This window comes from Hetaerina americana, unplaced genomic scaffold (genome assembly GCF_022747635.1).
Source record: "Hetaerina americana unplaced genomic scaffold, ioHetAmer1.1.p SCAF_2, whole genome shotgun sequence".
Lineage (NCBI taxonomy): Eukaryota > Metazoa > Arthropoda > Insecta > Odonata > Calopterygidae > Hetaerina > Hetaerina americana.
In genome coordinates, this window is record NW_027286763.1 from 19,752,413 (window position 1) to 19,771,152 (window position 18,740).

Genomic DNA, 18,740 nt, shown 5'->3' on the forward strand with positions numbered 1-18,740 from the left:
TTAGTTGAAGGTACTAAAATCGTGCCAATAGTTATTCCGCACTCAAAACTTTACTTCTCATTTTTAATACTGAAAAATAATTTAAACATCTACCATCTTCAATTTTTATGTTAGAATTTCCAGGATGTGCAAAGCTTTTTTACATACATTTTTAGGTTATTTAGATGCATTCACAGCACAAGAAAAAAATGGGCATTGAATTCCAAAAGAAATGACTGATGAATTCATGACATTTACACTGACCGTAATAATGAAGAGAGAAAAAATAAATAAATTTGAGTGCAATTGATCTGCGATTGCTATCAGGCTGCCTCCAAATTTTCGGGCCAAGATTACCCTCTGTTTGTTATGGAAGTTACTCTGCAAACGCTTTTTAAGTCCGCATCAATCCTCACTCCGTGATTCCCGAGGATTCCCCATCTGTAGAGTGTCGAGTGTCCATTTCTCTTACTGCCGAGGGGAATTAAATGAATGGAAACACTCCTGAAATTTGAGCGTGGGACTGAAATAAATTAAAAGGAATTCTTTCTTCAAATATACCTATATATATTCTACGTATTCATTGGACAATTCTAATCCCTCGTATAGTTTCGATTAAATTCTCTGCAGGGAATAATACAGAGCATTTTTATCGAAATAATAAATTGGCTCGTTTATTCCAAGATTGAATTTTTCCTCGCGTCCAGTTTTTGGGCGATTAGTAGGATTTTAAAAGCCGAATAAAGCATGCGGTCATTCCCGATGTTTTGTATTGCGCACTTCTGCTTCATTGATGACTCAACATCATTATTCATTGATGAAAATATTCATCTTAAAAGGGGGCGAACTCGTGTCTGATGGCGCTCATTTTGCCAATTCAGAATTGCCACCTCTTCTATAGTCGGGTGCCCCAGAAGTTATCCCAGGTGTTCTCTTACTTATTTTTACGTAAATTTTCTCTCTCCCTCTCTCTCTTTAAAGAGGCGTGCGCAAGAGCATCGGTGCCATATTACTAAATATACAAACGATCTCCAAAGGATTGACTGACAAACTCACATTCCGACTCCTCGGCCCTTCCGCTCTATGTATGTACTTGCTCCTCCCCGTCCCTCTTCGCTTATCTTCCTCTCTTCCTCACACAGACCGATTTTCCCTTTGAACCCACCCGATCCGGCCCACCGCCTGCCTCCCAACTCCATCCCGCTCTCCCCACCGCCTCTTCCGTGTTTAAACCGCCAACCTCACAAAACGAACCCACCCCTCGGCAGTGGATATATCCCCTCCCCCTTTTTTGCTTTCTCTCTCTCTCTCGCAGCCCCTGAAACAGTCCGAGCGTTAGGAGCGTGCCCGGAGTGCTCAAAAACGTCGTTTCCCTTTTCCTTTTTCGAGGATGGGGTGAGACGACTCGGCATAGCGCTTGTTTTGGTAAAACCGGAGATTTTTGGGAGGGGCGCGCGAGGAGGGTGTGAGGAACAAGGGGCGGTTTGCCCCCCTCAGTGTGCGCACATGAGAGGGGGTGTGGAGGAAAGAAAGGATAGAGAGCGAGGGGTTTTTTCCGAGGGGGTTCCCCCCTGGCAGTCGGGAGTAGTAGGCCGACGGGAATCGTTCTCGGTAGCCGCTCGGAAGGTCCGTTTGCTTTCTCTGGACGCCGCCGTCCCTAGTGATGGCGTGCAGGGCGTTAATCCTCTTCGGCCTCTCTCCTCCCCTAGCCCAACCCTCCCTAACCCCCCACCCCCTTCCTTTCGCTTAAAATCCTCGTTCCCTGTACTTGCCCTTGGGCAGTGCTGCCAAATTTGATGCGCTGCTAACGAAATTGATTCCTCACTTTCGAATGTCTTAAAGGTAAGGTAACTTTTTAGCTCCCTGTGGCATCGTAAACACGCGCCGTCAAGTGAAACGCGAGACTTTAATCGCGGCTATATTTGCATGGGCTGTAGCTGGGAAGCCGGCAGACATGTCAGGGACCGACCCTCTGACGCCGGGTGAGTGAAGTTCACTTCGTCGGGCGTCTTGCCCGTTAGCTCTAGCCTGTAACCTATCAAACCAACCTACTGAGGTTGAAGACTGCGGTTTTGGAGCTGCCGTAGGGCAAAAGTTGGAGCTTACGATTCAATTCAGAAAACATTTGCAAAAAAATATAATTTTTTGTAAAAATAATTTTTATTAAATTTATCACATGGTATCATCCTTGTGTTCATGCCGCATCCAAAGCGGAGATTTAGCAAGCGAAATTGTTTTTCTAATACATAATTCTTATTTCTGCAATTCTAATTTATCTCAGATTTCAATGCTCATCGAAACCAATTTTAATAAGCAGGAATGTCCATATTTAAAAAGGATGAATACTCACTTCAGAAGAAGAATATGATGATTGTGTCCTAGTTAGAGCAAGGCAGTCTTATCTTGAAAATGGACCAAGAAATCTGATGAATTGGTGAGAATATAACGTTTTCGGCGGCAAGACCGATGATCACCTTGAGTTGGAATTTGGAAAAATCTTCGAAAGGGGCCTTGAGCATTCACTTTAAGAATTATTACGTTTGATTTGTGGCATAAACATTAAATGAAGTAGTTAATGGGTTACTGGTATAGTATTTGTGTTTTCTATTTTATATTTATAAGAGAATATAAGTTTTTCTTTCGCTTATACAAGCGAAATTAAACTTTCAGTTCATCTTTGTTGCGATGTCGATTCTAAAATTGCCTCTGATGGGTCATTTGTTATTAATATCGAATGTTTGACATGTTATTGCGCACTTCAGAAATGAAAAATGGCGAATCATAAGTTTTATATATGTAGTTGGTGTTATGGAATAAACCTAATTCTGCTGTGTTTACGAGGCACATTCAGAGTAATGGTCATTAGCCCATAAAAGAATATATTCGTAAGAAAGGTTTATAGCGGTTTTAGTTTCTTACAAGCCTCCATCAGTTGTGTACGCAACCCCATTCACTTCAAAGCAGTTCTCATATCCCTGCACCGACTTCTTTAATCCCTAAGCAAAAAAGTTTGCCACCTGGAAATTGAACCAGTTGACAAAGGTGGTCAAGGATTCTTCGTCGTCTTCAAGCAGTTGTCCATAAAGCCACTGCTCTAAGTTGAAGAAGAGGAAATAGTTGCTAGATGCCATGTCTGTCTTGTCGATAGCGTTCCAAAATCACTTGTCCACTGAACATTCTTTTTTCTTTGTGTTGCTCGGAACCGTTTTTGGTTCCCACAGTGGACAACATTTATAATAACCAAGCTTTTTCATAAAAATCGGGTCAAGAAATTTTGCATCTGGCAAGGAGAATTTTATCAGAGTACTAGTGGACATCCTTCCGTCAGATCGGAGTCAACTTGTTGGACAATTTCATCGGTCTGGTTACTGAGCCTACCACTCCGCTCTTCATCGTGCGGCCATATTAGAAGTCGCGACATCATTGCGGCATAACCTTTATTTACATAAACTTTTCTTCACCTATTACTGTAGGTTCATAAACGCGGGCATTTCTATCTTCATTCACCGATAGGAAAAGGACCACTGCATCAACATATCCACCTCAGTAACCATGGAAACATGTAATACATGGCGCTTTATGCGTATGACTTTGCTCTGACTGGCAAATATATAAAAATAAGAAAATGTCCATAACTTTTCAAATATGCCTCGTATTTTACGAACATTCATTATTAAAATGTCTTCTTAATTTCAGAAATATGGCCTATAGAGTCCTTACTTATTTTAAAAATAAAAATTGATATAAACAATATTTTTGTTTTCCGGATGATTCAGAGTTTACGAATTTTAAACAATGAAAAGTCCTTCATATACTTAGGAATATTTTGAATCATCCCTTAAAACTCTGCTCCAAGTTAAAAACCTTTACTCAGGTTAATTTGATATCGTTAAAATTTATTTATTTATAGGCGAAAATTTGTGTAAAGGAACGAAATCTTTGTCCTGCTAAATAAATGTGAATCCATGAAAGTACCAAGGAGTTTCTCTCGAACTCGTTGAGGAATTAGTGTGGCAACCCTGTCCTGAAGCCGAAGCACTCACATTGAAACTCTCAAATATGCATTGATCCTCCAGACACGAACACACGTGTCATCTCCCAATCCTCGCTCCCTTCTTCCCACATCCAAAACCAACCGATTTACCCTCGACTTCCCACGAAAGTAAGCGCGGCAGGGAGAAAGCTGCGGGGGAAATCTCCTCCTTTCAGTGTGCGTATTCCGCGCGTGCTGGCGACGGTTTTGCGGGGGGAAGGGGGAGGGATAGGGGGGGAGGGAATCCCTCTCTCTTTCCTCACTACGCGATCGAAGAGGCCAACTTCCGGACTCGATCTCCCGTGACGCGGATATTCATGGAGGTATTCATGTGCATGCTCCTTGTAACCGTGGCGGTGCGACTTTGGATACAATCCGTGCTTAAATACTTCAAGCAAAAGTAGGGGAAATTAAATTTGGAATTATTTTATCACTAAAGTACCTTATGTGCATGTGTAAGGCAGGGTTGTCCAATATCACGGTGGTGTTCTTCGGATATGTGAAGGAGATAATTAAAGGGGCATGGGAAGAACTGGAAGTAGGCATGAAATTCGACAGAATCAACGAATTTGAAATTCAGTACGACAGATATGGGATGAGAATCAATATTAATAAAAACAAAGTTTATGCTATTTTCTAGAAAGAAATAGGCTAAGATAAACATTAAAACAGGAGGGCAAAAACTAGAGCAGGTAGAACAGTTTACGTATCTCGGTAGTGTTTTGGACCAACACCGTCAAAGTAGTAGGGACGTAAGGCGAAGAATTGCGCTAGGCAAAGAGGCTTTCACAAGGAGGAGGGAGTTGATGACAGGGACGTTGAGTAAGGATGTTAAGAAAAGACTCGTAAAAACTTTGATATGGAGCGTAGCTATGTACGGTGCGGAAACGTGGTCAATGAAGCAGGAGGATAGACGTAGACAGGAGGCTTTTGAAATGCGGGTTTGGAGAAGAATGGAGAAGGTGAAATGGACGGAGAAGAAAAGAAATGAGGAAGTACTTGGTATGGTGGGCGAAGAGAGGGGTTTGTTGGGAGAAATCCTATGTAGCCAGGAAAAGTGGATGAAGGGGTTATTGACCGGCAGTGGGATGTTGAAGACTGTAATTGAGGGGAGAATGTCAGGCAAACGAGGAAAGGGAAGGAACAGGATATGGACGTTGGACGGGATGAATGGAGGAAGGAAGTACTCAGAGATGAAGAGGGACCTAATGTAGACTAGGTTGCTGGATATTTTTTTGTTAAGAGTCACACAATACAAAATAATTATGTAGTAGTTGTGTCCATCCGAAAACCTACCTAAACTGGCAGATTACCTTAAGTATATACATATATGGGTGTGTGTGTATATATATATATATATATATATATATGTATATAATTGTACGTGTATATACACATACATGCATGTATGAATATATATAAAGAAAAAACCAATCAAATAAACTTGGAAACTCCCTCGTACGAGTATATTGTACCTCGATTTAAACCGTCTAATCGCTTATGAATATCATCTCATCTCTCTCTCGTATTTACGATATTTTTGGAGGGTATTTGATTCCGCGAATTGCAATCCAACTGGATTCATTTATTTTAGAGTCACTCCAGTTACCACGAGTTGTAGCAATGGGTGGTTGATCTACGCGTTGCTCTATTTTTACTAAAAAGAGCGAATTGTAAGAGAACATACCAAATTTCAATGAGCGAAACGGAAAACCATTATCGATACTCCCTTAATTCACCATCATTTAATTCTTATCTAATCTTATTATCAAGCAAAAATAATAAAGGTAATAGTAAAAAAATATTTTATTAACGGTTTAAACTCTCTCCTCTCAAGTAAACTTGTCAATTAGATTTCTTGGTAGAGGCGAGGTATAAAAACGTATAATATATTCATTTTTCTTGGATGCAAATTACAGTTCCTTTATTATCAATTTGGGGGCACTTTCCGCACTTCACATGACATTTCCTCTCGAGTATTTCCTCGTATCAGGTTTATTATAAATATGTTATCATATTTGAGATAGATACGGATAAATGAAAGTATGAATTTAAGTGTTTATAACACGTTTAAGTTTTTTTTTGCTTATCCCTTCCGAATAGGTCAATACGGCAGGAAACGAATCCACCTGCTAATTTAATGCTTGCAAGTTAAAATTCTGTCTGAGTTATGGTCCCGCATATACTTCACATGTAGAGAAAACCTAGGGAATATTCTTATAGCCTTTCGCAAGAGATGGTGCGGAAAACCCAAACCCAAACCGAAAAAAGTTTATAACTCTCTCAAGGTGGAGTCTGAACCCAAATTTTTAAACTTCGTACTTTTCATGCAATAATTTTGATATGTTTTATCAATATTAAATACAGCACACTGATTTTAGATTAATTAAAGGAAATAGTAACATTCATATGAAGGACGATGGCACAATGTGCCAAAGGTGCTCCTTAGCCTCAGCGGTGCCCAATAATTTTAACTACTGGATCTGATTTTGTGATGAACTACCATGAGTCTCAGCAAAAAATGAGAATTTTTTCAGTTTATTAACTGGGAGTGTTTTGATAAAATATGAAAAATAAAATTTGCTAAGGGCTACATTATAATGTTTATAGATATTCTCAACTATTTCAATGCTCATTTGAATGATTATTTTTTATATATATTATCTACTTGATAGAAACATTGCAATTTTCAATTTTTCCAATCTTGCTTTAGTGCTCAAACACTTCAAATCATATGAAATATAAGTATGTATAATGTATTTGAATACCAGATGATACCATTATTAAGCTCAGCTCGTTTTTGTAGGTCTTTGTCTGTGCAGATTCGCATTTTTATGTGTTCTTATGCCTTCCCCCATCGCTCGCAGTGGTACTCGCTCCTCGATACTCCCCGGAATACTGCTTTCTGACCAATCTCCTGATCGTGGCCATTACCCTCTCCTCCCGCCAATCCCCCCTACCTCCCTCTCACATAGTTGCGACCCACGACTATTGCGCACCAGAGACTGAATGGATAAATCTTTCTGAGAAACTTTGCTTTGCGGTATACCACCCGCCTCCCTCCTATTTCATTCCTTCTCCCTATCTTTCTCTCTCCCTCTTTCTGTTTCGGGGCGTGAGCTGTGATTGAAAATAGGAATGGGGGAGAAGTCGAGGGGGTTGGTGGTGGGATAGAGGGGAGAGCCTGAAAAGGCGGGGAGGGGGGATTTAGTGCTGATCGTAGCGGGGGATGGGCCGGATGTGTGGTTGATATGTATAGAGACATGAGCGATTTATCGAATTTATCTCTATAAAAGGAAAAATAGTTGGTTGTATATGGTTTCGTGGGAAAGGGGAATAAAGTCTCTCGCTGGAGAAGGGTTAATCGGCTGGAATACTGCGACCATGCGTGTCGTGTGTACGTTACATTATGTGTCATTTTTTCTGTGAGACTGAACGAAAGAGCTGATTCTCCGTTGTATTCATTTAATACGTTCGTCTACGCCTACCATATTTCCCCTCCCTTAATACGTCCTATTTCTCGTATATACTATTTTCATAGCATTCAAAACTACATTGAATACCGTCTATGTCTATCATCAAGATTGTCAACTCTTTCCATATCTCATGAAAACATTGAAAAAGGTCGTTGATTGTCACTTTTTTGAGATTTTTAAAAATCTCTTGAGGTTTTGAGTGAGGAAGGGTAAATGGCCATTGGGATGAATAGAGAGAGTGAGAATGCTAAAGGGAACGAAACATTATGGTTGTCTTTATGGCTTTGCGTGCATATGTGCGTGTGTTCTCGTGGGTGATAACGTGACGAAGAGTCGTGAAGAGTGAATGGGGCTATCGTTTAATTACCTGAGGCCGTTGGGAGTGAGGAGAAGCGTGCGATTTCATTGAGTTAGCTTTTGATGTGAGGTGAGGTTCATGAAAAATCTTAGGCAGGGTTCATTAATCCATATGCTGCTTTAAAAAAATTAATCAACCTTGATGATCAAAGAGGGCATTGAGCAAGTACTCTCAAATGAAACTGTCTTTAAAATTTTTTAAATAAAATATTATTTAAGCATTTACAGGTATGAACTTATCGAAAGAGTTTCGAAATGTTCACTTCATTACACCGTTCGTGTTTTGATAACTACGGTTAAAAAATAAATTCTTTATTGTAGAGTATATTTTTGGGTAGAATAACGAACGCTTTCTTAAAACTGTACGCTCTTTTATTTTTTGCAGAAAAAGTGACGAGCTTGGTATTAATGATAGTTAAGCCTGATAATCATGCCAGGGGATGGAGAGGAGTTCCGTATCTTACGGATCCTTATAAATGGTGTGCGGGGTCTCTCGTGATTTAAGGCCACCCAAAATGGTCTCGCTTAATTTAAGGATGCCCCCAAAGGGCTGTGAAGGAGGAGCAGGCCGTAGTAAGACCCATTGTTTCCATTGGAGGCATATGGGCTAGCACGCTCTATTTTAAAGCCATTTAACATTTCAAAGTATTACTCCTACTGTATAGATTATAAAAAAAGATAAGCAATAGACAATCAAGGATTTTTGCACTCTTATGATGTAAACATAAAACATCTGTCAAAATCATAACTGGTAGAAATCATGGCAAAATGTTGGTAAAATACATTTATTCGCTAAAAATTTTTGGAATAAGTCAACTCTATGTTAGAAATATAGTATTTTTATTGAAAGTATATACGGTGTTTTTGTTCTTCAAAGGGGATAGAAAAGCATTACATATGCATTAAATTTAAAATTATTTATTACTTAAATTATAGCCCTCTTCCCATCTTGCATCATGGGTTTAACTGTTCTTTATTCATGGAAGTATATTTCATGCTTTGGATCATTATACGAAATTACACTCGTCAAATCTCCTTAAATATATGACTGGTGCCGTTTGATTCAATGCCCTATTCATGGTGAATATCGAAAGTGCTTCGTGGGAGGCGTAATTATGTAAATTCTTTCCTCAAAATGAAGGATATGATGTCATAATAGAAAAATGCTTGCCCTCGTTTGTATTGCTCACTAAAATGAAGTTAACTGTATATTTTTATTCTTTGCAGGTAAGGATGGATATTAACTAGCACCTTGTGATATAAGAATCTTCTGGATTTCAGTATTAAGGTAAGGGTAAATGTGGTTTATTTGCATCTGAAATATTTCTTTTTAATTGAACACCATCTAGAAAATCTTTATACTTTATTAAGCATTAAAGCTTAGGAATATGTATTTATTGTAATTATTTTAAGTTCTTGTGTTATTTTCATCAGTATAAAAAGGAAAATTTAGTTTGGATAAAAACAGCACAGATAATTAATTAAGATGAAACTCTCGCTAATTATTCGATATTGTGATGATTCTCCTTTTTCGCATGACGAGCGTATTTACCTAAGTATGTATGCCGACTTTGGTGTGCATGTTTTGTTTAGACAATGCTAGCTTTTGTAAGAGAGAATCAATAGGCTTGGCTAAATAGCAAAAGTCCTGTGCACTTTTCGTACAATTCTAATTTTTTTACGCCCTTGAAAATGTTATATCGGTATCTAGCGCATACGTATTGAAAGCGGATTACGGTCCAGCTCGAATAGAGATCGACTATTGAAACTTTACATTTGATTGATATTTCCTGTCTAATTGACGTTATATAGTGGTGTCTAACATAGTTTTGCAAATAAGGTTATTTTAGCAATTAAAAATATGTTTAGATGCAGCTTAAAGTTCAACATAATCTTCAGCGTTAATTGGCCAAAAAATAGGTTGTAATTGAGAAACATAGTTGTGAACGGTTTCGGTTAAGAACTTCGAAGTATAGCATATGTATACAAACGAAACGAATGGCTTCAGACTATACTTCAGACCTCTCCTTGCAAAGACTTCTGAGAAGACATTTTCACCATTGGCATTTACCTATGCATTCACGACGTTGACTTCGATAAAATTTGTCATCATAACAATTTTTCATGATGTGAATATAATTTTGAAATCACAAAAAACATTGGAACTCTATTCATATATATGAGTCACCATTGATAGCCCATCTTTTGGATGCTACTAAAATCCAATGGAGGACGTTGGGAGTTCCCAGTAGATCACTCCCTGGATTTTCGTCCCGCGGATGTGTAAAGCATATCGGCATGATCATTGATACCAGCTCTGAAAGTGTATATTATGGAGTAAAACAGATTCACTATAAAAGTGAGCTAACTCGATCGCTTCCTACATTATCCATTGCTGTCGCTGGCGGTGCTCAGTGAAATCCCTTGGATGTGTAGAGAAATGAGGAAAGTTTGACGCTATACCCTGGCATTGCGAGCCCAAGTTGAGATTTATTTGGTGACGTATATTTATTAAATCGAATCTAATGATTCATTTGGGCATATCATTTGAAGCATGCAGGTTAATGCCGTTGCTAGGTTGCCCATCCACCTTTCCTGGATTTATAGGTTCTTACTTCACCACTCTTTTCTCATATCTGTGTGCCACATATAGGAAATGAGTACTGTATCTTTCTCACGTCCATAAATTCCTCAATATTCGTATAAAAATTTCTTGTAAAAAAAGTATTATTTTACCTTAATGATAAACCTGTAATTTATATTCCGAAAATTTTTTTCAAAAAATATTTATCGTTTTTGTTATTAATTATGAAATAAATTTATAAGGGTTAATTACAATGATCAATTCCTACGATATCTCTTAATTTATGTGAGCTGATGGACAACATTTATGGTCTATCAGGAACCATATCTAATGCTAAATGAAAGAGAACCACACAAAATATATGCTAACTTAATGTGCTGATTAATTTTGCCGTGATTATTGGAGGATTTATCTGAGGATCAGCCTGTTTACTGATACGAATCGAGTTGAGGATTCGCGAGTTTCCGATTCCGCTCGCAGAGTGCGCTTCTCATCCCAACCTCCGTCCTCGAGTTTCCAGGCGTGAGCGCTAAATGCGAGATTACCATCCGGGACGCAAGCCCTTCCCTCACCCCCGTCCAACCCTTTGGGATTTCAGGGCCCCTCTCCTGGAGCCATGAGCCCTTCCCACCGCATATATTTCATCCCCCTCCCCTGCTGAGAATCCTTGCCGCTCCCCTGCTGCTGTCCTGTTCCCTCCCCCCATCCCTCATCCACCCTTCCCACGACGCACATCGGCGGTCGGTCGAAAATTAAAAGGGATGACGAGGGGGGCCCGACTCATCTGAATCAACAAGCGCCCACGCACGCGTAATTCAAATCAATCGAATTTCACGCCACTTTACCGCGATCGCGACTCTCGCCAAAAAAAATACCATGGAAAAAAATCTCCAGGAGGGTCCTCCTCCAGTGGCTGCACATCCTCTGGCTCTTCATCAAAAGAGGCATGGATTAAAAAGCAGCTCAGAGTGAGCTCCAGAAGGAGGGCAGACTTCATTGTCAAAATCGACGCCTTCATTTTTTTCACTTTCGGGTAAAAAAATAGCCCTGTGCATGTTTCACTGGCCATGCCAAAGGGGTTATGTTCATTGATTGGCGGAAGAAAAGATCATCTTTATTCAATAGTTCAAATTTTATTCGATTCGACTCCCGCTACTTTCGTTCAATCATTACGTTCAAAAGAGGCGTCAATTCCCTTCCCTACGAGTTACGATTGAACTTTTAAATGCCAAGCACTCGAACGATTTCTCTTTCTAATTTCTCTTCTTCAACTAAACACTTCAGATTGAACAAGTCCCGAAGAACTAGACGCTCTACAAGACACATTAATGATGATCGTTCACCGTGCACTCAGCTCCATTCTTTATCGTTCAACTTGTTCGTTGACCGATTCGCCATCCATCCACCCGAGTGTGTTTGAATTTGTATTTTAGGGGGCACGAAGGTCCGTAGGTGGATGAAAAAAATGCCAATATTAAAATAATAAGATAAGTAACGTGCTGCGAGGAAAACATATATAATAAAGAAATAATTCAATTATTTGTCTTGGACCTTTTAATTGTTACACATAATCATAAAAGTATGCAGTACATCTATTGTTTCTTAAGAAATTTTATTTATATTATTAATGGAAACGAAAACACGTATTCCAAATCCAATGGAAATTTTTTTTAAGGTAATCTACCGGTTAAGGTAGGTTTTTGGATGGACACAACTACCAAACTAACATTTTATTATTCCTAACAAAACAAAAAAAAAATCCATCATCCTACTGTATATCAGGTCCCCTCTTCATCTCTGAGTACTTTCTTCCTCCCTTCATCCCGTCCAACATCCCTATCCTGTTCCTTCCCTTTCCTCTTTTGCCTGACATTCTCCCCTCTATCACAGTATTCAACATCCCACTGCCAGTCAACACCCCCTTCATCCACTTTTCCTGCCTCCATAGGATTGCTCCCAACAAACCCCTCTCTTCGCCCACCATACCAAGTACTTCCTCATTTGTTTTCTTCTCTGTCCATTTCACCTTCTCCATTCTTCTCCACACCCACATTTCAAAAGCCTCCAATCTACGTCTATCCTCCTGCTTCAATGACCTCGTTTCCGCACCGTACATAGCTACGCTCCATATCAAAGTTTTTACGAGTCTTTTCTTAACATCCTTACTCAACGTCCCTGTCATCAACTCCCTCCTCCTTGTGAAAGCCTCTTTGCCTAGCGCAATTCTTCGCCTTACGTCCCTACTACTTTGACCGTGTTGGTCCAAAACACTACCGAGATACGTAAACTGTTCTACGTGCTCTAGTTTTTGCCCTCCTACTTTAATGTTAAGCTTAGCCTTTTTCTTTCTAAAATATGTCTGATATTTAGCCATTTATGTTATCCATGAATATAGTCTTTGTACGGCATAAAAAAGATACGGAAGGACGAGTAACGCTCATTCGAAGCCCTAACTCTACGTATTCTCCTTCCAACTCCATTGGCGCGAGAGCTGGAAATGTTAACCCACGAGTACTTTCGCTCCATGCATCCTGGAGCCACCACTTCAATCCGCATCCCCGCTGGCTTCCTCCCATCACGGATAAAATCCTCCCTTTCTCCTCACTTTATCTTATTTATCGCTTATTTTGATTCATTGAAGCTCGCACGCGACTGTCTCCTCTCCCCGGTCTCCCTCCACCCTCCAGCACTCCTCTATAAAAACATTTCCCTTCGAAGGATGAGAGCGACCCCTAGAATTAAAGACCCCTCCCTCTTCTTTCTCCCCGTCCTCCCCCAGCTGAGGCGGTCGGCCCCTAATTCAACCCGCGCGCTCTCCTCCCAGCCCCTCGTCTACCACCGCCCTTCATCCCATGCCCCCATCCACTCTCTCTATTTCTATGTATTTCGCTCACACGGTTGAACCGCGGCGATAAGCCAGAGGGAAGAGGTGACGCCGCCGCGCCGCGGTTTTGTATCGAGACTCGCTTTGAAGCTTTAGTGTGGAATGTTCGTGTTATTTCACATTTCTTCAACGTGACATTCTTACTCATCCGCCCATTGGTGGTTTAATTGAGGAAAAATCTTTCGTTTCTGTTTTTTTATTGCCCTTTTATTGGATTAGTGCAATTGTTTTCAGCTGTGTCCATCGAAAATCATCTACCATTACTGGTTAAATATCAATGATAATTATGGACTATTTTGGTACTACGCGTGCTTTATATTTAATTTTTATTATTATAAGTTTTCGCTGATTTTTTCTATTTAATTATATTTTCATTTGTCAAAATTGTACTTCATCACCACTAGACTTGAGAGAGTATATACTAGTTTGAATGTATAATTATTAAGAGGTCTTTACCTTGAAAGAATAGCAGCATTCTCTATGCCACGAAAAATTTCACATTGTAATAATTTATGCTGAGGGTCCAGCTTCATTTAGCCACTCAAGGATTGAAGTAATTCAGAGCGTTTTAGAGAATAAGTTTGTGAGGTATGTGATAAAAAAAGTTAAGGGTAATAAGGTTTTTGAGAAAGGGGAAAGCTAAATTAAAATTTAAATGAGGAGGGAAAACACTAGAAAAGATGGAACAGTTTAACTGTCTGTGAAATAATTTGGACCAAAATGGTTTACGTATTATGAGAATAAGAAAATAACTGCGTGTAGCAATGCTCTTCCTCATGGAGCTGGAAAATTAATGACAGAAATGTTGAGTACGGATGTTGAGAAAAGAAAACACTTTGAACTTGAACTGAAAACTTTTGAATGGAGCGTATATAAGTACGGTGCGGAGAAATGGTCACAAAAGCACGATGATAGTGGTAGATTGGAGGCTTTTGAAATGTGGGTGCAGAGAAAGTTGGAGAAGATGAGGTGAATGGAAAGGAGAACAAACGAGGACGTGCTAGGCACGGTAGGGGAGGTGGGGGATTTTTGGGAGAAATCTAAAGGAGACAGGAAAGATAGGTTCAGATAGTTTTGATAAACGACGGGATGCTGAAGATCGCGATAGAGGGGAGGATTTTGGGTAAATGAGGAAAGGGCCTCGTACATGATAAACGAAATTAAGGGACGAAGACAGTATGCAGAATAGTAAAAGGGCTTATTTGAATACAGGATACCATTTTGTCTATTTAAGCAGGGCTAAGAAAGGCGTGTGGCCTGTGTCCATTCAAAGCCTACCTTGAATGGTAGACTACCAAATAATGATAACAATACTCTATGTCTTTCCACGTGGAGCACAAACTTGTGGTTGAAGACTTGTGCAAAAACATATTCACGGATGTGGATAAGGGCCCTACACTTTCTTCTTCTGGCTACTCTTTCTCCCTTTAAACGTTCTGTACCGACTCTCCATGAGATTGCATGACTGCTTATCCTGCCACCCTCTTGAGTGTTCCACTATTTCTATGGTACTGGATTAGATATATACTCTCTCTTAGTCCAAGACAAACCATCTTTAGTAGATGGCAAATCTTCTTTAAAATATATCTGTTTAACCGTTTCATGTCTGAGTCTCTTAATGGGAAAATGTTTTCCTGCCCGCGTCATTTGAGTCAGGGCCTCAGTCGACTAGCCGGAAATTATTTGTGATTTATTTCTTCAAATAATCTACTCTACATTTTAACTGTTGACGAAAATAATGCTAAAGCAAGTCGGATTAGGGGAAAAATCTATGATTAGGGCTGCAGAAAGAAACACTGTTACACATGGAAGAGTTTGCTCGTATCATGTTAATGTATCCCCTGGCTGACTTTGACTTTTCAGTAGCGCTGTTCTCAAAGGACTGGGAATTCGGAAACGTGCCAAAATATTTCTCCTCTCTCTCTCTATCTCTCTCTCTCTCATATATTTCCTCATGTTCCACTTATTTTCAAATTCTCATTTCATTTACATTGTGAGATTTTTTGCATTAATTAGTCTGTGGTGATTGCGTTTTCATCAAACTTATTCTGTGTCAATAAGAATATCCTCCATTGACACAAAGTGAGCGTCAATATTACGGTGTCCTTTTTAAATAAAGCTGTCAACTATAGAAAATTTGGAAGGCTGAAATTGAAAATGGACCGCGGGTAAAATTTCTTAACATTTATTTTTCCGGGATTTATATACACACATTTCTCTCAAAGCATGAATTTTTGAGTCGTAATCAAATGCGATTATCCTTCTAGAAAAAACATTTTCATATTTTATTTGTGGATACCATGTATTTGATTAAATTTGGTTGACGGGAACTAAAGCTTCTTGTGAATAATACTAATTTTCTGTAAATAACCATTATGTGAAAGAGTCATAATTTTTATTTGCAAAAAATCTGAATAAAGCCCAGGGTAAATTATCATTAGACATCAACGGTCTTAATAAAGTCAATATGTTGAATGAAAGCCCTAATGATCGCCATACGATTTCTGTTGTTATTATTTCTACTAATGAACTATCCATTGAAATCCGGGCCGCAGGGCAAGGCGCCGCAGATAAAGAAAATGTAAACCTTTCGGAAAAAGAAAATGAAGAAAACCATCAATTGCACAAGTAGTTGCAGATGGAAGAACATGTGTACTGTAGATGTATTGATAAATATCAAAAGTAATATTCAGACTATGTTTTGAATAAGCATGGTTATGTTTCCGTAATACGTAGATCATTGAAAGTAAATTCGTTGACTGCTTTTTTTGCGGGTCGATTTATCTTATTTTGGAATCGAAGCCGGAGCGCTATAGGGTGAACCGCAAATTAGTCGATTGAATTGTAAAATGGTCCCATTGAACTCGCTTGATTGATAGTTTTACAATGCAATTTTCTACTGTAAATATTACGCTGGAAATGTTTCTTTTTAATGGACTTCAAAAATGTTGAAATATTTTTCTTATAGTTGGGTATATCTTTTCTATCAATTCTATTTAAATTCTATAAATCTTGAAATTCTATACATCTTTAGTTTTTTGACTTTCTTATGACTAGAAATTGAGTTTATCGTACACGCATTACAAAACGCATCTGATCCCTATCATTCCTCAAGTCAGGTGACGAGGACTAATTTGAAGAAAAAATTTCTGGAAAAATGGCCGTTAAGGGTAAGTTAAATATACAATGGATAAAACTCAAAGAGATGCATTAGTGAAATTTTCGGAATATATATCTGTGGGTCACTTAAGAGCAAAGTCACCTTAAACTTCGAGGGCGTCGGTCCTATCCGTTTTACGTGCTTCCGCGTTCACTCCTTCCGTGTCTACCCTTTTGATAGCGTCCGGATCCACCGTCCCGGCCGGATTTCCCCTCCCCCCCTCCGCACACCCGCCCTCTCTTCCGTCTGCCCAGTCAGCGAAAGCCTTTTATTGCAAAAGGCGGCCGCGGACGCGTCGCATTGGGCGCGTTCTGGCGTTTGCCCTTTGAAATGGGGCGGCGTCCCCTCATCTCGGCGCTCTCGAATTTGCGTCCATTCTGTCGCTCCTCTCATGCATACTACCGCCCCGATTTCTCAGCCACCCTCCTCCGCCAACGACCTCCATTTTGAACCAGTGAGCCGTCAATGGCGCGAAATGCATTACTGCCCCTTCGTTCCTACCCTACATCAACTCTCACCGGCCCCGCGCACTTACTTTCTACATAATCGCAAACCGCTCACCCACCCACGCCCACGGCTGGTGCCAGTCTACTACATGTAGGCCGGTGGTATCGCCAAAGCGTTCTAGAATCGACTCTGGAAGGCACTTAGTTAACCCATGAATCGGTCACCCTGAAGATCATCTTCAACGTGAAGCTAACATTTTGAATAGAGGGAAAATGATGGGGAGGGGAGGGTGGGTGTTTGTAAATATAACACCATTGTTATCATTGTTAATATTCCGATGTTAAGGCCAAAAAATACTGTTTTCGGACTAATGCTGAAAAAATTAATAAATGAATATTCCTACTCTCGGGGAATGCATAACTCGTACGTGGAAATCGAGTGAAAATCTATAGTTAAGAAGAAAGTCTATCTAAACATAACCAATATTCACATATTCTCAAATTACGAGCATTTCACGCAGGAGATTATCGTGAAGGGCAAACATGGCAAACGATTTTAATAAGTGGAAATTAGTTTCTCCTTGCATGGTAACTGTTAAATCGGTAAGAATAAACGTCGCAGAGACGTGGCAATCGGTCACGACGCCAGGGCACCTCCCTCGCCACCCACTCCTTCGGGGTCAAAGGTCGACTAAGGACTTCCCTGAGTCAAGTTATTTAAATAAGAATACTCACGCTTATCCCGGACTTTCGCATGTTGGCCTCTCAGTAATACTCGCCAGGGGGAAGAACGAGAGTTGCCCTTTGTACTCCGAAACCACTTACCTAAGGACAGGGGGGCACTGCTGGTCTATCGGTTTCGAGTCAAGTGGGACTGTTCTGCTAGCCCGCGCCGCCCTGCGCCGACCGACGGTCTGACTATCAAGACCCGAATCGCCGGACCGCGGGCTGCAGCGTACTGTTCCCCAGTCTCGTACGCTGAGTCTCGCAATTTCAAGTCTGAACCTGACCAAGCATTTCCCCATAACGTCTCCATGGTTGTCACGATTTTACCAATTAAATGAAATGAATGTGTGTGCGGATCGACCAATGTCTTTCCATTTACTTGAGCTGACATCCCTTAGGTCCTTATGACAAAAATACATGCGATTATAATTTTATCTCTTGCATATTTTCAGATGCTAAAGAAATAAAATGCATGCAGTGCACAACTAGACAATGTCAGCATCCTTTTACCTGGTAATCAAAAATAAGTCATACCACATTCAGTTGAAAGCCCATTTATTTTTGGAAAAAAAAACCAATGATTGAAAATCGAATTAAAAAAGTCCTAGTTCAGGAGTCATTTTTGTTTCAAAATTCCTTCAACTTCTAAAATATTGGCCATCTAATGGATGAAATGGGAACTACCAAAGGTTCTTTATCAGCAAGTACAGACTAATCCAGGGTTTGAGCATAATATGCTGAAGGTTAACGAATCTCCTTCATCCCACCTGCTGTTTGGTAAGTGTTTACACCGTGATTACACGCCAATTGGCTCGTCAGAGAGCAACTGCGAGTGGAACCGGACACGATTTCATGGAACGCGGGCGTAGGAAAGAAGTGACATTTAGTGGACAGACCCCGATAAAGTCAAACTCCAGCACTCTGATGAACGATTATGAGTACTCACTGTGGTAAAAGCCAAACATCAAATAACTAAGACTGGAATGGGTACATAAAGCAAAGCCCTTCGATCATCCCCAAACAGACGTGGTCCTAGGTTTCCCGGTGGGGGGAAGAGGAGGGCCGAGAATCCCACCCCACCCTCCCCTTTTACTC